Genomic DNA, 25800 nt, shown 5'->3' on the forward strand with positions numbered 1-25800 from the left:
TTAAGCAGGGAAGTGACCTGACCTCATTTACGTGTCGAATGGTTCCTTCAACAGGGGAATGGGAGAACTGGCCAAAGACTTGTCCAGGCATGAGACAAGATAGCTGCTCCCATTGGGGCATGAGGTGGATGGCAGACCCTGGTCCATGCCTTTGGTTTTGTTGCCCCCTCCCTGAGAGGTCCCTGTCATCTGAGGAGTTTTAATATATGTCTAATGGTCAGTGGAGAAGATTCTAGAGGAATGTTCAGTGCAGCTTTGTATTAAAATGTTTAAAATGCTTCTTTCTTCTAGTGGGCAAAACTGAGAGATGCTCAAGAAGCCCCCTACCCTTGTCCTAGAAAGAAAAGTGGGGCTTCCTCCAAATGCATTTTCTTGCATTCCAAAGCCAGAAAATGCAAGGAGAGGCTGTTCCGGTTAGGTGGGGGGATGGTCAGAAGCAGGGACATAGTGACCCAAGAGCAGTAGCGGTGGCAGTAGGGTGTGACTCTTGCCTGAGTGCCTATCTGGTGCAGCCTTGGGCTAAGATCTGTGGGTGCCTTCGCTCCCCAAGCGAATGTCCTTCCACGACCTTGCAAAATAGGACCTTTAGCACCCCCACCTCACAGATGTTGCCACCAAGGCCTCGAGGGGTGAACTGACTTGACCAAGATCCCCCAACGGGGCAGAGGGCAGAGCCGGGCTTGGAGACCAGGTCTCCTGAGCTCTCACCAACAGCTCTTTAGGATATCAGTAGCCATTGCCCCTCACAGCCTCACCCCCCCCCCAGCCTCCCAAGGCACCCTTCTCCATTGCAGAGAATGATACAGCAGCCCCTCACCAAGCAGGGGCTTGGGGTTTCCCACACAAGAACTCCTTGAGCCCTCGCCACAGCCCGGGGTGGGGAGTGATCTCCATTTAACTCAGAGAGGTTAAGGGCTTTGGCTGAGGCTGCTCAGCTGAGAAATGACACAGGTGGGTTTGAATCCAAGACTGAGGCGTGTCTCCTCCCTCACGCCCCTCCTTCCAGAGACCGTGCCAGCCATGCCACTGGGGGTTCCCCATTCCCTGTCTCCCCGAGGCGTGGGAGGAGGAGTCATCAGAACTGCGTGGAGCCTCAGCAAGGCGGTCAGATAGAGGAGGAAAGTGGGCACAATTTTTTTTCTGTGTCTTGTGATGGACCAACTCTCCTGCTGGTTTGCTTGTGACTGAGAGAGTTCTCTGGATGCAGGACTTTCAGTTTTAAAACCTAGATATTTCCGGGCAAGCCAGGATGAATTGGTCACTCTAACTGGGGGTCTGGATGTGGGACTTTGTGCACTAAAACTGGGAGAGTCCCAGGCAAGCTAAGATTAATTGGTCACCCTAATTCTATGTCACCCATGGAGCAGGTAGAGGTTTAATGGATTGAAGTTATGAGGTTCCGTCCATCTAAGACAGAACTTTCTAACGATCAGAGGCCCTTAGAGTGGGGATGCTGGTTCTATGGTAATGAGCTCCCCATCATCAGCGGCATGTAAGCAGCAGTAGGTAGACGATGCCTGGTGGAGACCCCATGAATGTCCTCTGTCCTATAACTGGTGGGACAGAGGAAGAGGTCTCTCCGTGCTCAGCTGGGTTGCTAAGACGCCTTCCCCCTACATTTTACCTTCTCTTGGGCCTGCTGTCCCAAATCAACTCCATCCCTGCGTTCCTCCACGCCTCGCCAGCCCACTAAGTGAGGCCTGAAAATTACTTGCACGGTCAGGTAAATATTACAGCAGTTAAAGGTGCGGCTTTGGTGGGAAGAATGATGTGTAATTTGCAGAAATGCCACCGGTGCATCAAATTGCACACACACGGCTCCTTGGGAGCAGAGAGGTTGACGGCTTCCATGGCGCTCGTGTACGTGTGGTTTTTCCTTTTGAAGTGTCGGATAGACACTGCCATGACGGAGCCTGAAGAACAGCCCCTCGGTGATGGGATCTGCCCAGAGGGCAGGAAGCCCGCGGTCACCGCGCCCCGGCTGTTTCCGGCACAGCGACATGGCAGCCTCCGTGAGTTGTGGTGTGAAACCAGTACTCTAGTTAGTGGCGGCAACTGAGCAGCTCCCGGGAGTTCTGCTTTGGGGCCTTCCCACGGGGAAGGAGCTGCATTTGTCAAACACCTGCTGTGTGCCGAGTCCTTTGCTACAGTCCCTTTTTTGCTACGGTCCCTCTGTAGGAGTTAGGGCGTTTGATCCTGACCGCAGGCCTAGCAGGGACAGATGGGTGTCGCACCTTCTGGGCAACAAAACGAAGGCTTGCAACACACAGCGACTTGTCCAAGGCCTCTGGGGGTGGAGGCACTGGGAGCCAGGTCTGCTGAGACTCCCCATCCCGCCCTTCCCTGTCATCGCCCCAAAGCTCTGAGCCCCGGCCCCTCCCCTGCAACCCCAGAGACCCGGCCCCAGGCTGTAGGGGGCCCCTGGTGACAGTTGGCACCACGGGATTCTGCATGAACCAACAGTTCTCGAGGGTGCCCCAGATGGAGGCACCAGTAGGTTCAAAGAGGGACTAATTAGATGGACAAGTCCAGAGAGGGTGTGCCTGCAAGCCACTCCCACCTTTGTCTAATAAGCCTTTTACATAGCTTTGAAATCTCTCCACCTTCTCCTGATGCCCCTCCCTGTGGCAGCCGCACTGGATGCCTTGATGTTCCTTGAATGTGCCCCACACATCTTGCCTCGGCGCTTCCCCACTGGCTGTTTCCTCTGCCGGGAGTGCACGTCCCTCTGATATCACAGGATGCGGCCCTCCCTTCCTGCCGGCCCTGCACAAATGCCACCTCCTCAGTGAGGCCCTCCCTGAGCTCCCTGTCTGAAATAGCCTCCATCCTCCTACACCCCCGCCTTACCTGGATTCACTTTTCATCTACTTAGTTGGCTACTGTCCAACTGCCCGCTGGAATGGCAGCTCCCCGAGGGCAGATACTGTCCTTTTCCACTAATGCAGCTCTCGGAACAGAAGGGCATGGCAAGAGTAGGTGCTTAACAACGCTTTGAAAAATGAATTAATGAGTAAGAAAATGAAGGGTACGAGAGCTAGAAAGATCACAGATGACAGAAAGAACATCTGCCCCAAGTGACCAAGGAAGGCAGAGAGAACTGTAGCTCCAGAATGCATTGGCAGCTGGGGAGAAGTTCTCAGGGTAGGAGTGGGAGTGGCTGGCAAGCACACCCTCTCTGGACTTGTCCATCTAATTAGTCCCTCTTTGAACCTACTGGTGCCTCCATCTGGGGCACCCTCGAGAACTGTTGGTTCATGCAGAATCCCTGGGGAGAGGGGATGTTAAAGTGACTCCTGGATAAGAAAGCATTCAGTGGGTGGAAGCAGGAAGCTGAGTGTCCTGTGGCTGAGAGAATGTGCTTTGGTTATGGGCAGGACTTCCGGTTTCAGATCCTATTTCTGCTATTTACAAGGCAGGCTCTTTCACATTCTGTTAAACATGGAGAATGAGTCCGACTTTGCAAGGCTGTAGTGGCAAAAGGCCCTGATGCGTCTGCCCCAGCCACCCCTCTGACCTCCACACCTGCCCCCTCATCCTGCTCTGCTCCAGCCACCCGACTCCTTCCTGTTCCCCAGAGTGCACAAAGTGTGTGTCACATGTTGAGTGTGCAATGACAATGATGCAAGTACAATGTCTGAGGACCTGGCACACAGTAGGTGCTCAAAAATATTGGTTAAAGGAAAGATTGATACTGAGGATTGTAAGTGCGAAAGGAAAGGCCAGGTGGAGGTCATAGTGTGAGGGAATGTGTTGGAGCAAAGGTGGGTGGTCCAGGAACTGGGGGGGGGGGTGCTTTAGGAAATCAGCATCCCCATCCAAGGCGCTTTCTTCCACCCAGCTGCCCTGAAGAGGGATGGAACAGGAAGACAAGACATCAAACGCTGGCTGAGTCTTGGGGGATGTGAGTCATCCAGGGTGACCCCTCCAATCCTCCACTCGATTATTCTTCCTAGAATATCTGGGGCTTGCCAAGGAAACAATTAAGAGGGTAGGAGGGACTGAGCCAAGTGAGTGGGATGAATATTTCAGAATTGTTTTCTCTCTTGTTTAAATTGAGGTCTTCGAAGGAGCCACTTCCCTGAGCTTCGGGGGGTGAGGGACAGGGGGTTGGAGTCTCTTAATTTTGATCCCCTGCAGGGCTGGTAATTCAGCCCCCAGGAATGCTGCAGGCCCAAGGAGGCGGAAAATGAAGCAGCCATCAGCTAGCACAAGCAAAAGGATGCTGGTTGGTTCAGCCTGGGAGACTGAGCCCTTGGGGAGGGAGGTGGCTGGAGAGGGCCACAAGTAGGTCCCTGCAAAAGGGGTTTATGGGAATTCAGAGAGCCAGAAGTATGCTTCTAAATGCTGGAAAGCCTCATGGTTCATGTATGGGGGAAACTGAGTCTCAGAGAGGGGAAGGGTCTTGCCTAAGGTCACATAGCCAATTAGCTTCTCAGTGGCTGTCTGCCTCTTTGGAAGCCTCTGCCCCTTCTCAGTGGTTCCTGTGGAGAGACTGTCTGGGGTTGTCAGGGGAGAGCAAGGAAGGAATCTTCTTGCTGCTAGAGGGATGGAGGAGATATAGTCCTCAGGCTGGGGAAACTACACTCGCCCTCTAGGACCTCCTTGGTCTGATGCAACAAACATGATCCATAGTTTTGGGAATCATCAAACTGATGAAGAAAACCCAGCTCTGACTCTTACGGAACTAACAGACTGATGTGGCAGCCTGAAATTGGCACTAAGAGGTGCAGACACAAGACTCTGGTTAGCTTCTAGGCTGAAAGGGGACCTTCTGCTCAGGTCTGCTCCTTGACGGAGGGAGCCCACAATGGGCTCTTGCTAATGCACTTATCATTCATCAGGGATGTTGGTACTCTTTCTCCTCCTCCAGGAAGTCTACCTGGCTTGCGATGCACAGGATCAAGGCTGCATGCATCCTCCCTTATCCACTGGGAAGGGATAAACCATCACCCCCAAGCCTCAGACAAATGCCCTAAGGGTCCCTCAGGATGCCCTCAGAATGCCCCAGTTCCATTGCCCTGAGTTCTGTCAGCATCACCAGCCTCTGTTACCCTCAGATGATGTCAGAGCCCATCAGAGTCTACAGTCACCACAGATACCAATCCCCCCAATCTAGCTGCTCCTGCCTTGCTTGTTCCTTAAATAGCAGCTCCCCTCATGCTCTGATGTGTTTGTTTACAGATCATTTGCTACAGGACGCAGAGGTTTGGTGGAGGAGCTGGGGACATCAAGAACAATTGAGCAGATCAGAAGAGACATTGCCCTGAATTGATGCAGGCATAGAATTTATTATACAAAATGCCAGGGGAGCTGTTTGACAAAAAGTGAGACCAACTTGTATGCACTTCAACTTACAGAATTCGCTCATGGACGGGGCCCCGGGAGGCATCCTGCCTTTGGTGGCACACGTGGGAGAAATGACGGCATTCTCTCCGGAAGAGCCTGTGGGACCGCCGCCAGCCTGCTGCCTCCCTCACCTCCTAGATGCCACCTCCAGGTTTGGTGCCACCTGCACTTCCATCTATTTATAGATCTTGGGAGGAACCAACAAGCTTTTGTTTCACAACCTGGTAAAAAATTATCTTCTTCACTCCCAAGGCATGTCATTGACCACCTTAAGCAGAGCTGGAGGAGTCATGCAAACTGCGGCCACAGCCTTGGGCTGTCTGGGTGTTCTCCTGGGTATGTCACAGCCCTCTGGGCTCATGTCTGCTTTAGCTTCTCTCCCCAGGGACCCTGGGGTTCCTGCTACCTCCATCCTCGGGAAGGCACTGGGCTCCTAATGTGGGAATTGCCCACCCCCCCTCTCCCTCCCTCTTTCATCTCCTCCTTTCTCCAAGCCTCACAAAGCAGCCTGAGGCCTCCTCCAAACCTCTTCTCACGCTTCCTCTGAGCCTAGACATAGAGAAGGGCCCCAGAAGGTTTTACCCTGCGATGGATGCTATGGAGAGAGGGGGTAGAGGGGGCCCAGAGGACTCTCAGAGAAGGGATCCCTCAGCAGGACGCTAAGGCAGACTGCATAGAAGGCTCCACAAAGGGCCAAGGGAAGGTAAAATCAGCTCCCCACATCCCCTTCCCTGAGGTCTCTGGCCCCCAACTTTTAATCTTTGTTCAGCTGTGAGCTTCCTCTGTTCCTCTAACCTGGCCAAGCATCACCTCCTCCAAGAAGTCCACCCAGGTTGACTCTCATGGCTCAGGTCTTTCCTGTATTTCCTCGATCAGCAGCTTTCAGCACACGTCGGATCCATGATCCATACAGTGGGTGACCCGTCCCCATCAGGTTTTGTGATGGTGAGGTCAGTGTCTGCCCCTCCCCACAACCATAGGCTCCCCAAGGACAGAGGCTGAGACTCCTCCACAGGCTCCCCAAGGACAGAGGCTGAGACTCCTCCATGGCACAGCGCTGGCCTCTCTGAAGGGCAGCAGCTGAGTCCCCTATCAGCCTTGGAAGTGTCTGAGGGAAAAGTCTGTGTTTGCCCTGCTGGCCTGAGGATCCCCCCAGGGCAGAAGCTGTGTGTCCATATCAGACTGGAAGCTCCTTGGAGGTGGGGTCCATAGCATTAAGAGTACCCCTCACCCCACCTCCTTCCTTGGGGGGACACAGGCAAGTGCAAACCTGTGTCTGTAAAGGGGACCTGTGTAATTTAGTGGTAGCAGATTTCAAAGATGGTCCCAATTATTCACCCCTCTCCGTATCCATGTCTCACCGAAGAGGCGACACCCACTTCTCCTGTATCTAGGCTGGTTGTATGACTTGCTCTGACCAATGGTGAGGGGAAAATGATGGTGCATTTTCTCATGTGTGGGACCAGGCCTCAGTCCTTCTGCCTTTGCTTGGGAGCATGCCGGGCTGGACTGCTGGAGGTTATAAGGATGTGGCACAGAGCTGAGTCACACCTGTTGTCCCGGCTGAGCTCAGCCCAGATCAGTTGACAGTCAGCCAACCCCCAGACATATGAGTGAGAGCAGCTAAGGAAGCAGAGCTGCCTGGCTGGCCAGCCCAGAGGTGTGAGCAACAAGTGCTTATTGCTGTATGCCGGGAAGGTTTTATAGATATTTGTTATACAACATTACCGTGGCAATAGAGGACGGATATATACATGGTTAAGAATCTTGGCTCTAGAGTCCAATATCCTGGGATCATTCCAGGCTTCACTATTTATTACCTGTGTGACCTGAGACAAGTTACCTGGTCTCTCTGAGCCTCCACCTCCTGATCTATAAAGTGAAGGTAATAATAAAAGTCACTCCATAGGGTATTGTGAGGACTGAATAAGATAGTCATGTAAAGTGCTTAGAACAGAGCTTGTCACATAGCAAGCGATCGATAAATATTAGCTCACAAGAATGTTGCAGTTTCAAGGACTGAGCCTGGCCCCATGAGGACGTGTTTCTGGGTCACTCTCTCCTCTGCATGGTCTGATGGAAAATAACCTCTCCCTTCTTCCCGAATCCATCACGGCTGCATTAGATCACCGAAAAGCCTTTTCTCAGTGGCCTCATTCAAGCTCTTAATCTCCATGGCTCGGAAGAAAAGCCTGCTGGAGGAAGTGCCCGCGGAAGATGCAGGACCTTGGACAGCGCCCGCTGGCCAGCTCTCCACTTTGCTTCTGGCTGCGCAAGCTTGAGGAAGGAGCAGGCTTGCCGGGAAATGCACATTTCTCTCTCGAAATCCCTGGCTCTGTAGACACGGTGCCAACAATCCGCGTGAAGAGCGGAGGATTCAGCCAGCCGCGCAGCGCGGGGGAAGGCGAGCATCTGGACGGCAGACCGGGCGGAGGCCTTCCCTTCCAGCCGCCTGGTGGGCACAGACATGGGCCTGGAAACTGGGGCAGTGAGGGGGGAAGGCGGCTGCGTGTTAAAATGGAGACTCAGCATTCCAAGGAGGGGCTGGCCAAGGGCGCAGGGCTGCTGAGTGTGTGTGTGTGTACGCACCCAGGTGGATGGGTTTGAACTGGATTTATGTGCACATGTGAGTGAGAGGACAGCTGCATAAATAAGAGGAGAGTTCTCTGCGAGGCACAGGCAGAGGATGCACAGGGTGATATTATGTGCCTGACAGTAACGCCAATTTCACTATCCTTATCCGGGACCCTCAGGGCCAAATGTGTTTCAGAACTCAGGCCCTATCCGACTTCTGGAAGGTGATATGGTGCTTATTCAGTATATTACATAACCCGCCAGGGTGGCTGAAGAATTGCTCCTTAATCGTCCACATTAATATTTCCGCAGTAAAATGCCTGGGTAGTAGCACTAAGTGAGATAAATAAAGACTATAAATAACCGCCCATCGGCTCAGTCTGAATTTTGCCACGAAATGAGTTCAGGTCAGGTCCAGCTTTGCTACCAAATGGATTCCAAAAATACCCAACCCTTTCTATTTCCATATCTTTTTGGATTTCGGGTTGGCAGGTAAGGGATTGTAGACTTGTAAAAATATACTAAAAATTATGATGTGCTCGCAGATACTCTAAAAGCTGCTATTTATGAGATATCCTTTATGAGCAGATTGTCTCTGCTCATAGGTCAGCTGGAATATTCACCACAACCCTAAAAATTGGGCACCATCCTTCCCATTTGGGGGAGAAGGGGAAAGATCGGCTGTCAAGGTTGTAGGACCTACCTAAGTTATCGCAATGGATAAGAGGAGGCAGGAACGTAAGGGAGGTAAATTGCTCTTAGAGAATCATTAGAATGAAGTGCCTAGGAAGAGGGAGATTGAATATAAATAATTTTTTTTATTTTGTTTTATTGTGGTTTTGTTGGTTGAATTTGCCCCCACTGATGTGTAAGAAGATACAGCTTCCGTATACTGTATGCATACAATCAAGGAAGCCTGATTGAAGGCTGTAAGGCTTCTGTCCATTTGCCCAGAGAGTCCCTGTCATACCGTCCTTCTGTAAAGAGATGCCAGCATGCCAATCTCTGCTCTGCCCATATCACAGGTGGAGAAACTGAGGCTTGGCGCCCAGTGACTAGCTTGAGATCATGTGTTATCATAGTGACACAAAAGCCACAGCACTCAAATGCTCCACATAACAATAGTATTATTAATGATTGTTATTAATAATAGTGAGTTGAGCCCTGGCTCCATGTGCCTGATGTGCATTATCTCATTTAATTTAAGTGCTGGGGTTGTGTAGGCAGTAAGCACACCAAAACCAGTTCAGAAATGTTTGGCTTCTTGCTGGTGGGTCTCAACAGGATGCTTGCGGAGTGGGAGACAAACCAGGGATTAAAGACCCCTCTGGCAGAGGCCTGATAGGAGACAGGAAAACAGGACCGGCCCCTTATGCAGAGGGAGGGAGGGCAATGCAGTTTCCTGGGAATATAAGATAATGAGCAGGGAAACAATCACTTTATTTAAATGAGTTGGAAAACTCTTTGGCTTCCTTCTATTTAAGAGGAGGCAGTAAAAGGGTTTTCTTTTATTTTTGGCCCTAATAATATTACAATCTGCAGGCTGGTTATTATCTGTCACTTTCCAGCGAAGATTGAAAAGAAAATAGTCATATCCCAGGCAATTGTAAACCGTTCCATCTGATGAGTTGTTGTTTCCACTTAGATATTACGGGTACCAGTATCAGGTGACCTGGCCAGGCTGGAGGCCTTTGTTTAACTGGTAACAGAAGAGAGAGAAGAGGAGAAGATTCTCTCGCCTTTCAGACAGGTGCTCTCAAAATGCAGTGTATGTGAGAGTGGTGGAGGATGGGCAGGCTGTGGAAGAGGCCAATTCCCGAGCTCCACCAGGGAAAGTCTGATCCAGCCCGCCCGGGTGGGACCCAGGCATCCGCACTTTTAATAAGTGCTCCAGGCTCTGGTGCTGCACCTTTTGAGAAGGCTGCTGGAGGTTCTCCCTAAACCTCTTGGCTAGGGGATTGTTATGGTTCTAAGGGACCCCTACCACATTAAGATTCAGAGGCTGTCAGAGCAGGAAAGGATCTCAGAGATAATCTGATTCCTTCACTTCGCAGATAGAAACCGGAGCCCCAAGTTCCCACAGCAAGTAAGAGATTGCAGAATCGGGCCTGGAGCTCAGGTGTTGAGTCCAAAACTGACTTTATTACACGACGATATTACTGAGCAACTACCTAGTAGAAGTGGGAGGGGGTGGTTGGAAGAACCCTCCCAATTTAAAAACCTCTTCCTCCACATTCTCCAATCTCCTTTCACCAAAATGTTCAAAAGTGATGATACAAGAAAAAAAAAATTGAGAAGTAGCAACCTTTCTTGAGCATTGAATCATCTTCAAAATTTGACTCTCAGTATCCTACAAAGATACCAAACCCCCAGTCCCATTATAAAGTAGAACGATTCTAGTATGATATAATTGACCCCTCCTAATTGCACCGTCCCTCCCCCCTAATTGCCCCCCCCATTTCTCATCACTTGCCTCTGTTGCCCTCCCCTGCTCTCTGCTGCTGCCCCACGCCCTTCCAAAGGTCTTGATTTTTGTCTCACAGGTGCTGATACCCCCTATCATGCCCTCTCCTGAGCTCCCTCTTTTGTGCCATCACAACAGTTCCTGGAGGGCAGGGAGGTTGAAGGGGGCGGGGTGTCCACAGTCTGAATGGAATGGGGAGTGGGAGGTGGCTGATTTGTTCCATTCTCACATCATTCATCGTGTAGCTGTAGCCACCACACACCTGTCCTAAATAGCCCCTTTAGAAAGCACATCAGGTCACAAACAGCCTCTTGAGGCCAAGTCTCCAGAAAGCTTTCTGACAATGGTGCGATGGAATCGTCTTAGCAAATAGAAAGAACCTCTCTCAATAAATTATTTACTCCACAAGGCAAGTGAAGCTCCAGACAGGATTGGGCAAGGCAAAAACCTGTGCTGGTCTCCAGCTCCCAACGCTCTCTAAGATCCAAATCTGTCCCTTTCCAATTCCAGAACAGTGCTGCTTCAGATTCAATGGACATTTATTGTGCACCTACTATGTGCCAAACACTCTCATTGGATTAATCTCCTGGAATCCTCATAATGATACTGGCAGTGGAATTATCCCCATTTTATGGTGGGACTTGCAGAGATTGCAAATTTGGCCTAAGTCTCCCAGGCTATAAGCAATAAAGTCAGGATTCAAACCCAGACCATCTCACCGTGCAGCACTGCACCACCCTACCCCTTCCACGCTCACACCCACAGGCCTACTGACTGCCACCCTCTGCCAACCTATGCCTGAGGCTGGGTTTTTTTGGCTACTGGAGTTGCCAGAAAGTTCATACCCCTAGAGGCAGCCTTCAACCAATGATGGCCATGGTGTTGGTGAGTAAGTACCCCAGCTTCCTTGCCCCATTTGGGGGGTGATGGTAATTCCTAGATGTGATCTCCAGTGATATTCCAAGCAATATTCTGGATCGTCAGATCCAGATTCCAGTGATATTCTGGATCGTCAGCACAAGCACCACCTGGGAGCTTGTCAGAAATGCAATTTCCTTATAAAATATTTTTATTGATGAATCTTAACATACAAACATACAAACATTTTTGACATACAAGCATTCTATATGTGGTGTACAATCAGTGGCTCACAATATCATCACATAGTTGCATATTCATCACCGTGATCATTTTGTGGAAATATGCAGCGCTCCAGAAAAATAATTAAAAAGAAAAAAAAAAAAAAAACTCATATGTACCATACCCTTTACCCTTCCTTCTCATTGACCACTAGTATTTCCATCTACCCAATTTATTTTGATCTTTGTCCCCCCTATTATTTGTTAATTTTTTACCCATATTTTTTATTCATCTGTCCATACCCTAGATTAAAGGAACATCAGACACAAGGTTTTCACAATCATATGGTCACATTATAAAAGCTATATAGTCACACAATCGTCTTCAAGAATCAAGGTAACTAGAACACAGTTCAACAGTTTCAGGTACTTCCCTCCAGCAACTGTAATACACCATAAACTAAAAAGGGATTCTATATAATGTATAAGACTAATCTCCAGGATAACCTTTTAGTTCTGTTTGAAATCTCTCAGCCACTGAAACTTTATTTTGTCTCATTTCTCTCTTCCCCCTTTTGGTCAAGAAGACTTTCTCAATCCCAAGGTGTCAGGTCCTGGTTTATCCTGGGAGCCCTGTCCCATGTTGCCGGGGCGATTTACATCCCCGGGAGTGAAATGCAATTTCTTAGGCCCCATCCCAGCTCTACTGAGCCAAAGTCTCTACAGGTGGGGCTCTGGAATCTTGTTTTAAAAACCTCTTCAGGAGATTCTTCTGCACACTAAAGTTTTATAGGCTGTATTCCATACCATCCTCCAAAGCTCTCTGCAGGATTGAGCATCGTGTCCCATTTTCTCATCAGCACACTCTTTATTGGCTTTCTTCTCTTCCCTGTCTCACTTCCCCACTCCCCTGACCACACTTCCTGGGAGCTCCTCCCACGTAAATTACTTGACTCAACTGCTTGTCTTGGTGTCAGCTTCTGGGGTACCCAGCCTAAGACAGATCCAAGGCCCAGCTCTTTCTACAGACTTTGGTGCTAGGGGAGGAGGTGTGGAGGCCGAGTGCTGAGAGCCGTCAGAGCTGTCCCCTCACCCTAAGCACCTCCCCTTGCACGAGTGGTCCCAGACATCATCACATAGACAAGGCCCAGCCAGGACCAGAATGGCACAAATTGCCCAGGATAAGGCAGAGCCCCCTGCCAGCTTCTCGGCCTCTTGGTTCTTTTTGTATGTGTGTATGGTGGGGGTCACATCTTTTTCCATGTGAATATCCTGTTATTGCAGCACCATTTGTTGAATTTTTTTCCCTCTCTTTGCTTGTTTTGTTTTGTCTTGAGGAAGTGCATGGGCCAGGAATCAAACCTGGGTCCCCCGCATGGCAGGCGAGAATTCTACCACTGAACTACCCTCATACCCCCAGCTTCTTGGTTCTTGACTGGTATCATGGTCAGGCTCATGTGTCAACTTGGCCAGGTGGTGGTACCTGTTTGTCTGGTTGGGCAAGTGCTGGCCTGTCTGTTGCTATGAGGACATTTCATAGAATTAAATCATGATTAGGTCGGCTCCATCCACAGCTGATTCCATTTGTAATCAGCCAAGGGCAGTGTCTTCTGCAATGAGTGATGCTTACTCTAATCACTGGAAACCTTTCAAGGAGGATTCAAGAAGAGACAGGCTCTCTTCCGGCTTTGGCCAGTGAGCCTCTCCTGTGGAGTTCGTCCAGACCCTTCGTTGGAGTTGTCAGCTTCACAGCCTACCCTACAGATTTTGGACTCTACATTCCCATGGTTATGTGAGACACTTATAAATTTTATATCTACAGACAGTTCCTGCTGATTCTGTTTCTCTAGAGAACCCTAGCTAATACAGTTGACCTTGAACCAGCCACCTGCCACTTCCCTTAACACAGACCAGGAGTCTTGTCGGCAAGAACATCAGACTGTAATTCTCCCTGTACTACCCTCAATATCCCTCCTTTCTGTATTTTCACTCATTTTCTTTGCAATCTTCCAGATCAGAGGAGGAAAAAGAAATGAGATTTGTTAAGAATTTCTAAATGCCAAGCACCATGCTAGAGGCTTCTCTTAACCATCTTCCCAAATCGATAATGTGTGAGCTTTTATTTGAGAAGGGAGGAAACAGGCTCAAAGATGAAGGGACTTACCAAGGCTACATGTCTAGCAAATGACAGAGCTGGAGTTTGAAGTCAGATTTGACTGTCATCAAAGTTTCTATTTTGTCCAGAATTCCATCCTGCACCTTCCATACAAGAAACCTAATTCCTATGCATGGTAAACCCTCCTCTGAGTCCTTAAGCCCACACTTTCCCACAACTTCTCCGCCACGCTCCCCCTATCTGCTGGCTCTTCTCTCCAGCCTCTAAACATGCATACAGCTGCCCCATCCTAAACACTTACACACACCCTTATTCTTTTTTTTTTTTTTTTTTTTTTTTTTTTTTTAAAGGAAAGACAGAGAGAAGGAAGGAAGGATAGAAGAAGAAAGGGAAACATCTTTTAAACATTTTCTTGTTTTATTGTATTTTGTTTCTCCGTTTTCGTTACATGGGCTGGGGCCGGGAATCGAACCGAGGTCCTCCGGCATAGCAGGCAAGCACTTTGCCCGCCGAGCCACCGCGGCCCGCCCCCACACCCTTATTCTTGAGCCTAAGCCCTCACACACTCATCCCTTATCTTCTTCAACATGAAATGTCAAGAGAACAGTTTGTGTCAAGTGGCATGGGTGAAGGCCAGAATGCAAGGGGTTCTAGGGAGGTGAAGATGGACCGAAGGCAGTTCATGGATGGATGGAGTTCCACCAGAAACCTCACAGACACCAAGCCCATTGGCATGTTTCAGACCTCCTCTTTGTTTTCTGCAGTTACCACCACCAGATTTAGGAAAATCTCAATCTTTTTTTTGCCATGGTCCAAGGGAGATTGGAATGCTAGCTAGCACTGAGCACTTCCTCTATGCCATTAAATCCACAGACACTTTCTCTTGGGCTTGCACTAAACTAAACTTTTCTTCATGAACTGGCTTCAGCAGTATGTCTCAGTGCCAAAGGGACTTGGCAAACTCCCAGCCAGGGTTTTTTTTTTAAATACTTTTGCTGTTTTATTTATTCATCCGAAGTCTCAGCATCCAGATCCATTTCCTTTCTTTTAGTATTTGTTGGTATTTTACCTACTTTCAAAAGGGGCCTACCAGAGACCGAGGGGAGAGGGAGGGAGAAAGGGCCTGAGCCTGGCTCCTTGCCTGGTTCTGACCACTCTGGAAATCAGATGTGGACTCAGGTCTGAGCACCTCTTGGGCTTCCACTGCAGAAAGCCCCTGAGGAAACTGGATTCGGAGCAAGGGGAGAGATGAGAGCCACTGAGCATCTATGAGGTGCCAGACATTGTGCCAAGCGCTTGACATTAATGTGCATTTAATCCTCACAAGATCACGTGGAGCAAAGTGTCCTCTTATTCTCAGATAAAGGACCTGGGTCTTAGTGAGGTGAAGCAAACTGCCCATGGTCGCATTCTTCCCACAGGAAGGGTCCTTTCCTTAAACATTCTTATACCCGTACCATCATTTTACACATGGGGAAATTGAGATTCAGACATGCCCAACCTCAACAGTGTACGTCCAACAAAATCAAGACTAGGACCTAGATTTTCTGGCTCTCAACCCAGTGTTCTTTCCAACATTCTGCCTGGCTTTGCTGAAAACACCAACTGTCAAGGTCAAGGTTACAGAAACCCCAAGGGCCACAGACTTCACCTCTTCCTTAGAGGCCATCGAGACCCTTCTCCTGCCTCTGGGACATTCTGCGCTTCAATCAGCCTGAGCAGAGGGGAGAGGGATTGGCGAGGCTGGTGGGGGGAAGGTCTTTCAATTCCCAGACACCTCCTAAAGGGGGGATCTTGGAGACAGCAAAGCCGAATGAGAGGAAAGAACTCCAACCCTTCCATCTTGTTTATGTATCTTTCGCGTGTGGGTCACCTTAGGAAGCTGTCAGTTTTGGTGGAGGGAGGTGGGCATTGAGAATGTGACTGTCCTGGGGGAAATGAAAAAGACCAACCAAGGTTGCTGCCTCCTTGCACCACTGGTTCCTGGGGTTTGCAAGATGATCTGACAGAATGATTTACAAATTGTATAAACATAACTCAGCGGCTCTGCCTCACCTCACTGAAGAGCATCATTCACTTTTAAGTGAGTAGGACATGGCAGTGGGGCCCCCGCATCCGTGAGCGTCTCAGAAGACATTCAGGTGAAAGATTCATGGGGAGGGGATAGATGGCTCCCAAGGCTTGGTCCCCTCTTTCCCTGCACCTTTCCCTTGTTCAAAGAGGAAGACGCTTCTTCTTGACTATTCGTCCATCATTTTAAAAAGATATTGGTGGCATGTGCGAAATTCCCTGGGATTGCAATTTGCATACCTGACATATAATAGGCACTCGATAAAAGGCTCACTGTACTGAAATGGATTCTTTAACCTCTAGGCTTGGCACCTGTGGCATGTAGTGGGTACTTAGAATGTTTTTGTTGATCGGAGTTGAGTTCAGTGAGTTGAGCATCATAGAAACTAAAATAAACCTAGTGGCACTACTTTCAGTGACTTGACACATGATCTCTCTGAGCCTCAGGATTCTCAGTAGTCACATGAGTAAAATACCTGTTTCCGCTCTCTGTAGTTTTTCATGGGGAAAAATAGATGCTAAATGGAGATGTGCTTTATATAAAGCATTGTCGTTAAAAGGGGCTTTCATATGCACTATCTCCACTATTATTATTAGAAAGTTCTTCCTTAGGTCTAACTTCCATCCTGTCTGCTGTGGTTTGATAAGGATTGATGTATTCCAGGAAACACAGCATACCCCAAAGCTGGGACAGTACTATTGGTAAAAAGAAGTATGAGATAAAAATAAAAGTGTGTGTATTCTTTAAAAAATAACTTCCTCTTCTTTCAATGGCTGTTCAGAATAAAGAGTATAAATTGCTTGACTGCTCCAGCCCATCAGCTTATCACAGAGGGCCTAGCAACTCTAAGAGGGGAGGATTATGCAAATAGAAAATCAGCTTTCAAGAAAGTGGGCTAATCCAATATTACCAAGAAGACTGGGTTTGAGAGGAAAAAGGGAAGCAACTGAGACAGGAGAGCCATGGAGACAGGGATTTGGATCCCGGCATGATACAGCGTGAGGAAGCTGACCAGAAGGGGTGCCTTTGCCAGCACCAAAGTTTTAAGGAAAGAGAACTGGTCTCCGTTTCTTCGAAGTTGTAGGTATCAGAGAGGGAAGGAGAATGGATTGGACTGGTGTACAGAGAAATTGTTTATTAAGTTATTTGTTGCAGTGATGTACCCTCACCCTTTTCAGAAATCTGGCCAAACTCAGAGGCAGATGTGGTATCAAGAAGCTGCTGCAGCAGCCAATTTGAAGATCTCCCAGTGAGATTCCACATCTAGAGGCAGAAGCAGCTCCACCAGCGGGGGCGGTGTGAGGACTCACAGGGCAGGACCAAGGCTTTTCCCTTCTCCTTGGGAAACATTCGGGACCACAGGGCACCTCCTGGATGGTGCTGAGTGAAGCCTCTCCTCCACGGGGGCCAGCAGCACCATGGACAGCTCTCAAGGACAGCCATGGGGGTTTTGGGACCATGACTTTAAGAGATCCAGTTTTAGGTTTTGTTTTTTCCTTGGAGGTGGGGTGTGGAGTTAAGCCCAAGGGTTTCAACAAAGGAGACAGAATTTAAAGGGCAATTAAGACTCACTTTAATAAACGCTATGGCAGGGGACACAGAGGAACGGAAGTACCTAACCTAGACTTGGGGGTTGAAGAAAGATTTCTAAATTAAAGAATGAGTAGGAATTGCCCTAGTCAAAGAGGAGGGTGAATAGTTCTAGAAAGAGGCTATAGCACAGGCAAAGACCCGGGGGTAAGGGAAAGCATGACTTATTTGAAAAAATGAAAGAAGCTCCATATGGCTGGAGAATGGGGTGGGAGAGTCTGGTTGGGGGCTGGTGAAAGGTGAAGTGGAGAGGTGGGCAGGGGCCAAACCCTGCAGGGCTTTATGAGGATAGAAAGACCTGGACTCTCTCCTGAGACTCAGAGCAAGCTGCTGCAGGGTTTTATGCAGTGAAATGACATGATCAGATTTGCATCTTCAAAGTTCCCTCTAGCTACAGTGTGGAGAATGGATTGGAGCCAGGCAGGAGTGCCACGAGTCAGGAGGGACATTCACGCAGACTAGGGTGATGGTGGATTGGATGTAGGTGCAGGCACATCAGAATGGAGGGGGACACACTTAAGGGTGATTTAAGAAATGAATGGACAGAACTTGGGGATTTCTTGGTATGGGGAGCAGGGAGGGATTAAGGGTGGTTCTTAATGTATATGAATGTGTATAAAGGGCAAGGAGGGGGAGAATCAAGAAAGGATGTGGCTTGGAATAGAGAGGGACAGAGTCCTAGGAAGGAGAAAGGCATGGTACCCTCATCAGGGCTAGTAATTTGCGTCTTTATCTGTTGTCCATGCGTCTGGTCAGGTTGTGTCTGTGTGTCAGACTGTCCACAATCACAGCCTTGCAGTGGGCACCAGCCACATCTCTTTGCACAAGACTGAGCAATATTGGGCTTGACACTAGCCACTCTCCTTGAATGGATGAGGTGCACCCCACAAAGCCATCAGGGCACTCAGTTGGGTGAACACGGAGCAGGCAGCCAGGGGAGTGGGGAGGGGACTTTGGCTCTGACTTGCCATACACTTGAGCCATTTTGCCCCTTTTCTCCAAGTCTGTTTCTCACTCTGTAATATGGGTTCTGGGACATTTCTCCATCCACTTCTCTACAGTGGAAGAAACTGCAAGCTGGATGGCCAGTTCTGAGCAGCACCATGTCTGTCACTTTCTCTGGGGCCAGTGTATTTCATCTTGTAGATTCAGAGCACCTATCACTTGACAAAACTTAAAGGCAGATGGATTAGGAATTCTAATCTCAATATTCTCCAGCACGTCCCAGCTTTCAGTGTTGGGGACCCGATACAAGGCTTTAAAATAAGTAGCCAATAATTGTTTTCCAAAGGGCTGGATTGATGGAGGGGTGAGTGAATGGATGGATGAACAAACGTCACGCTCTTATGGGCTCCAGACATGGACAAAGCCTCTTTGGAAGACTCCACAAGCAAGGCAGAGCTGCCAACAACTGGCCTGGGGTAGCCCATATCCAAGGATAGTGCCCGCAACAGCCTATTCAGAGGTCAACGAGGCACCCTCCTTTTCTCTCCACTGCCTCTTCATTTTACCCACCTTTGAATGCCCAGCTTGAAGCCTGCCACTCTCAGGAAGACTTTTTTGACCAACTTCTTCTATTAAGTCTCCCTTGCTTATGAACCCCTGAGAGCAGGGACAAGGTCTGAGAATTTTTTAGCTTCTTCCCAGGGCCTTTTGGATGACAGGTATCCAATATTTTCCCAGTGTCCCTGTCAGAGGAAGCTGAGATGGCTGCTCCCGAGTCTTCATACCCCAAATCCCCAGCCCTCCTTGCCTCTTCTTCCAGATAAAATGCTAATAATAAAGTCATTTGAACTGGTGTGTCCCTTTAATTGATGCTTTGGCAAAGGACAGATTCCCTGCCAAGCATTAAAAGGCCTTAAAATTCTTCTTATTGGGCTACCTCTGAGTCTATGCTGGATCCTAGGGACTGGCAGCATCCAGCCTGGAGGTTCCCTGGGCAGGACCATAGAGCATGTGGCTTCTAAGAGGCTGGTAGGTCATAAGCAGTAGCCCAAGACTGGACCCAACCCTCAAAGGAGTGAGCATTCTCTCTCCCATCCCCACCAAATTTGGTCCAAGCCAAACAATGGAAGCCCATTTGAGAACACTTGGGTGCCTGGAAACAGTACAGTCTCTCAGTCAACTTGGACAAAATGCAGAGATGGTCAAGGTTTGCTGCAGCCTCCTTGACCCCTGGGCATGACTCCAAGGATGCTCAGATGTATCTTACAGCAGAGAAAGGCAAAGTCAATGGATGAAGATGCCTGAGAGGCAGCCTGCTTGTTGGGGTGCAGGGGGAAAGATAGCATTCATTATGGCAGAGTGACTTCCTAACCCTGGAGGGGCTTGCCAAGATGATACAAAGTCAGCACCCCGTGTCCTGGGGGGAGATAAACAAGAAGCCCAGCAGCTCTTCCAGTTCACTTCTTCCATTTGTTGATCAGCTCCTGAATTCCAGGCTCTGAGCCAAGGGCTTTCTACCTACATTGTCTCATTCAGTTATCATAACAACACTACGAGGCTGGCATCATCTACCCCATTTTCTAAAGGGGAAATATAAAGGTCAGAGAGGTTAAGTAACCAAATCAAATGCAATAGCAAGGACACAGAAGCTGAGAGAGAAAGACACAGAAACAGAAAGAAAGCCATGGAAGCCAGAAGCTGAAAACAACAAAACCCGTAAGAAAAGGGAGAGACCAGCAGACACTGCCATATGCCTTGCCACGTGTCAGAGGTATCCTGTTATCTCCAGCAGCATGTTTTTGTGAAAAGGTACCATCTTGATAATGCCTTGATTTGGACATTTTCATGGCTTCAGAACTGTAAGTTTGTAGCCCAATAAACTGCCATTGTTAAAAGCCAAAAAAAAAAGATGAACCACAAGGAAATGGCAAAGGTGAGATTAGAATCCAGAGCCTTTATCACCCCCTATATATTGTCCTTCAAGAGCAGGGAGAAAGGAGAGAGAGCAGTCATCATGGCTGGCTGATGAGGAACAAGTTCAGACCTAATCCTTTCTTCCCTCTGTACTCAGAGATCATCGGATGTGACCAGGAGAGAAACTCTGCCCAAGAGCCTCTGAGCTGTTTGTGCTCTGGGACTGGCTGAGGGAGGGATGCCTAGCGGTCATTTGGATACATAGAGCAGCACACAGGGCACGCAGACCTGGGCCCTGCCTCTGCTCAGATGCCAGCCACCTCTTCAGGCTTGGGCAAGTCTGTGGTCCCCTCTGGGCCACTCTTTCCATCTGTCAAAATGCAGGGGATGGACTTGAACTCTCTACTATCCCAAGGCTAAAGTTCCAGGGTTTCATGACCAGCTCCTTTAAAAGCCTTGGTGAGAGACTATCTCATTTTACTGACATTATGGAATCAGAGGAAAAACAGTTGGGCATTGGACCTTATCCTGAGAAGGAAAATTAAAATGTTTTCATTGCAAGTAATTACAATAAGAGCTATTGGTCAGAAGGATCCTACTGGCTGGGCCTAGTTCCAGGGGTTATAAGACTATTACAACATCTGTCCATTTCCCTGCACCTTCTTCACTGCCATCAGCAGAGTCCAGGCCACCATCACTCCTCGTCCAGAAGACTGAAAGGATTCCTAAACCTTCCTCCTACACCCACTCCTGCCCTCAGCAGACACAGTGCTGTGTGCTCACCAAATCCTAGTTCTTTCTCCTCTTCCTGGGCACCCAGAAAAACATTTTCCAATCTCCCTTGCAGTTGCTGCCCTGTGGTTGGGTTCCGGCCAATGGAAGATGAACAGAAATGACCTAAGCTGCTCCCAGGCTGTCCCACAACAGCAATCCACTCTCTTGCTTTTGGGTCCCCTTTCATTGCTCACATTAGAGCTGCACGTCGGGTGGGGAGAGCCACCAGATGAAATGAGCCTGGACCTCAGAGTTGTTTCATGGAGGGGAGCTGCCCTGGAGAGCTGCCCCACCTACATCCAACTATTTGTAAATAAGAAATAAAGCCCTTGTGGCATCAGGCCACTGAGATTCAGGGGTTATTTTGTTAATGCAGCACAAACGTATTCTATCCTGACTCCTCCATCCCCTATCATCCAGTCTTTGTAGAGCAGCCAGAGAATCCTCTTCAATGCATAAATTAGATCACGTCATTACCAACTTAAAACTCTCCACTAACTTCCTATAACATTCAGAATAAAATCTATAAAGCCCAATAAGAGATGGCCGTACCTCCCCCTTGACTTATCCTTTCCCTTCCCTTCTCCTTGTTTGTTCCAGGCTCTCAGCCTGATCCCCGCACAATCGGGCCACCTCATCCCTTCTGTAGGGATCCTCTGCCTGGACCTCTCCCCAGAAATCCACGCAGCCTGCTCCTCCTTGTCATACAGAGCTTGGCCTCAACGCCACTTCCTAGGAGGCGTCTTTCCTAGCCAGCCCAGCTGAGAAACCCCAGCGATTCTCTGTCACACTGCCTTAAATTATCTACATCGCATTTATCTCTGTCTGGTATTTTCTTGCTAATTAAGTAATTAATGATTCATCTCCCTCCCTGCACGCAAAGCAGAGATGTTTTATTCACATTGAATTCTGGTGCCTAGAATAGTTTCAGGAATGTAATAGACACTTTTTAAATGCTTGTAGATTGGGTGACCAAACGGACATGAACTTTCAGAGCTCTGCGAGGTTGGAGTTATTATCCATAGGTAACATGTGAGGAAACTGAGGCCCAAAGAGAAGAAAACTAGTAAATGGTGAGCTCAGATTTCAGCCTGGCTCTGTAACTTCACAGCTATCCTCTTTTGTTTTAAAATTTTTGCCTCTTTTGAAGGTATTCTAATTACATGGGTTTATGATACTACATAAAGAAGGGAAGCTACTCTGTCTTTAGTAATTTATCTTATTTCAGTCCTTGCCCTGAAGGCATTTCCTGTCTGATGGGGAGACATGGTCTTTTCCTCCTGAAGGAATGCCCAGTCTGTTAGGGAAGATGGAGCCCCAGCACCCAAGAGAGCCAGAACATTTCCAAAGCAACATGTAGGTGACTGTCAATGGACAGAACACCTGTGAATCCACCAGGGCCTCGGAACGCCTGATCTGTGCACAGGAAACTGAGAGTCAGAGAGCAAGAGAGGGAGGGAAGGAGGGAGACAAAGAGAGAGGAAGAGAGAGAAGAGAGAAAGATTAAGAAGAAGAGCACAAAGGAGGTGGCAGGGTAGAAGGAGCGGGAGAGGGGCAGGAGAGGAAGAGAAGGAGAGTCAGCGTTCTGGGAGCACCAGAACCCCCCAGGGCATGCACACCCGCTCCCCAGTGAGGAGAGCAGAGGACTCAGAGCCTGGCCGAGCTTCCAAGCTTTCTACTGGCAACAGGAAATAAGGCTGAGGATGTCCAAAGGGAGGGCGGTTGGGAGCCAGGGCCTGGGGTGCAGGTTCTGACCATCCCCAATTCCAAGGCCAGCGGATTTTCACCTCAGAGCCAACTGCCCCAACCCCACCTCCCCACCCAGCCAGGGAAGAAAGGGGAGGCGAAATTGAATCAGGGCAAACTTTAACAGTTTTATATTTTAAAGCTGGACACTCTTCCCTTGCCATGTGACTCTTGGGCATTTCTCTGGCCTCATCCAGAGAGATTTAGAGTGAAGAGTGAGAAGAAATGCTGCTAATACAGTTTTGCTTTTCTGGGCTCGGGTTTTGGAGTGGCAACCTGGCCGTGCTGGCCAAGTGCTCTGAGCTCAGAGAGACTGTCCCCCAGGAACGGGAACTGCCTTTGCACAAACGGTTGCCCCTGCCTGTACCACCTTTCCATCTCTCCTCGCCGTCTCCATCTGGTGAAATGGTGCTCATGCTTCCAGCCCCACTTGAATGTCATCTCTTTGCTGAAGTATCTTTAGATACCCTTTGCTCAGGAGTTAACGCCTTCCACCATGGATCTACATGGCTCTGTCCTTTAATACATCCTGAACTCTCCACCCTCACCGCCACTGCCCATTCTAAAAGAATAAAAAAAATCTAGGAACAAATTCAACCAAGGATATAAAGCCCTTGTATGCTAAAACTATAAAATACAGCTGAAAGAAATTAAAGACATAAATAAATGGCAAGACATTCCAGGCTCATGGACTGGAAGAGTTAATATTGTTAAGATGTCAGTATCACCCAAAGTGATCTACAGACTCTATGCAATTCTTATCAAAATTCCAGGAGCCTTTATTTTGGCAGAAATGGAAAAAGGTGATTCTCAAATTCATATGGAGCTGCAAGGGACTCTAAACAGTCAAAGCAATTTTGAAGAAGAACAAAGTTGGAGAACTAACGCTTCTCAAATTTAAATTGTATTATAAAATTATAGGAATCAAAACAGCATGGTGTTGGCATAAAGATAGATAAATAGACCAATGAAAAATGAATTGAAAGTCCAGACATAGATTCATATATTTATGGCCAATTGGTTTTTGACAAGGGTACTTCGTACATGCAATGGGGAAAAAATAGTGTATTCAACAACTGGCACTGGTAAAACTAGATATCCACATACAAAAAAAATGAGGTCAGATCCTTACCTCACACAATTAAAAAACGGGTAAAGGAGACTTGAATAGACATGTCTATAGAAATGGTCAATAAGCATATAAATAGATGCTTGATATTATTAGCCTTTAGGGAAATGCAAATCAAAACCATATTGAGATATCACTTCACACCAAGGGTGGTTATTATTTAATTAATAGCAAGTGTTTGGAGAGGATGAGGAGAAACTAACTCTAGTGTATTGTTGGTGGGAATGTAACATGGTTCAGCCACCATAGGAAGAAATCAGCCGTTCCTCAAAAAATTAAATATAGTATTACCATATGACCTGGCAATTTCACTTCTAGGTATATATCCAAAAATGAAAACAGGGTTTCAAACAGATATTTGTGCGCTAATGTTTATAGCAGCATTATCCACAATAGCCAATAGGTGGAAATAACCCCAGTGTCCATAAACAAATGAATGGATAAACAAAATATAACACATAAACACAATAGAACATTAGGCCATAAGGAAGAGTGAAGTAGTGAGACACGTCACAACAATGAAGAACCTTGAAAATATGCTCGGTGAAATAAACAAGGCACATAAGGACGAATATTGTTCGATATCACTTATAAGAGATGACTAGAAATAGAAAATTTGCGGAGATAGTAGATTAGAAGATGCTAGGGGGTAAGAACTGGGGGAAGGGAGAGTGTTTGGAAAAAATATTATTTAACCCAATACATTAAAAATGATCATTTAACGTCCTGCAATAAATCGGGGGTGGGGGTGTCTCCTACTTTACTCTCAGGGTTAGGTTCTCATATCTTATTGAGAGACGCCCTGGTCTGGCCCTGCCTACTCTCCAGCTGCTCTCTGCCTCTTAGCCTTTCCTTGTCCAGGTTCCAGCTAGATGAAGCAGTTTAATTTTCCAGGGGGCAGCACTTTCTCTCATCTTAGGAGGCTTGCACATTCTCTTGGCTAAGGTTCCCTCATTCTCCAAACTTGAGCTTACCCTTTCCTTCCCCTGGGAAGCCAACCCTCCTGCATCACTTGGCAGGCACTTCTGATCTATGCCCTGCGCGTCCCCCACGAGAAGAGAAACTCCTGGGGAGCAAAGCAAGCGTGCCCATCTTGTCCACCACTGGACTCCCAGCACCGAGCCTGGGCCCTGGCACCCCAACCATGCTCAGTAAGTATTTGCTAAGCCAATGAATAACTTGAGAGTGTCGGATGAATGGTTTTTCCCCAGGGCACCTTGCACTGGACAGCTTATCACGCGGGGTGGGGAGCCTTGTCTTACCAATATCTGGGTTCTTAGCACAGTGGCTGACACAGAGTGAGTATAGTGAACGAATTTCTCAATTTCCAGGAATGAAGCTGCCTATTTGCTTCAGGAGCCTATCCCAGCCCCCTACCCTCTGACCTTCTAGAAAATCACAACAGCAAGCTGTCCTGTTCTAATGGAAAATTCCAGCGCTGCTCTTCTGCACAGGCAATCTATATAACTCACGCCATGGAGCTTCACCAGCACCACAGAAACCAGCCCCCCACCGTCTGCCCAAAACTGCCTCTGTTGTGTAAAGTTTTGAGCTGTGCGGAGGGATTAATTCCAGCAGCTCAAAATGAATTGCAGAGTCTCCCTTCCAAGTCGAGTCAGCCAGCACTGCCCGGCCCCCGCTGCGTGCACAGCTCTGTGAGGGAAACTTTGGAAGGATGGAAAAGTAGGAGGAGGCGCAGGCTTAGCTTGGGGAAAAGTTATACTCTCAACAAGCTGGTTGCCTCTCTTTTGGTGGTATTATGTGTCAGGTATTATGTTTCTCTCCAGGGCTGGAAGCAATCCTCCTTGCCGGTGTAGACACGCTTATTCTTTGGTTGTTTCAAGGGGCAGGTGACCTGTCCACAGCCCCAGGCGGGCCACTTCCTGACTGATGGAGGGTTGACTAGAGACAGCTGCAGAGACTTTGCCCTCACCTCCCCAGCGCCCTTCACCAGCAAACCGTCTGGAAGCCCACACTTCAATGCCCTCATCCCTCTGCCACCACCCAGGAGGGCAAAGACATGCAGCGGGCAGGGCTGTGGTAGCAGGG

General features: G+C 48.4%; 1 protein-coding gene and 1 long non-coding RNA gene across 2 annotated transcripts in view; one reads left to right on the plus strand and one right to left on the minus strand.

Annotated features, from left to right (window-relative positions):
* IGSF21 (immunoglobin superfamily member 21) overlaps nt 1–25800 on the minus strand; it is a 142858-nt gene that overhangs the window by 98899 nt on the left and 18159 nt on the right. The window lies entirely within an intron of this gene.
* Nucleotides 5078–8285, plus strand: LOC143664346 (uncharacterized). Its single transcript, XR_013166403.1, has 3 exons — nt 5078–5500; nt 5602–5685; nt 7475–8285. It is a non-coding gene; the product is annotated as an uncharacterized LOC143664346 (long non-coding RNA).

Source organism: Tamandua tetradactyla, chromosome 2 (genome assembly GCF_023851605.1).
Source record: "Tamandua tetradactyla isolate mTamTet1 chromosome 2, mTamTet1.pri, whole genome shotgun sequence".
Taxonomy (NCBI): domain Eukaryota; kingdom Metazoa; phylum Chordata; class Mammalia; order Pilosa; family Myrmecophagidae; genus Tamandua; species Tamandua tetradactyla.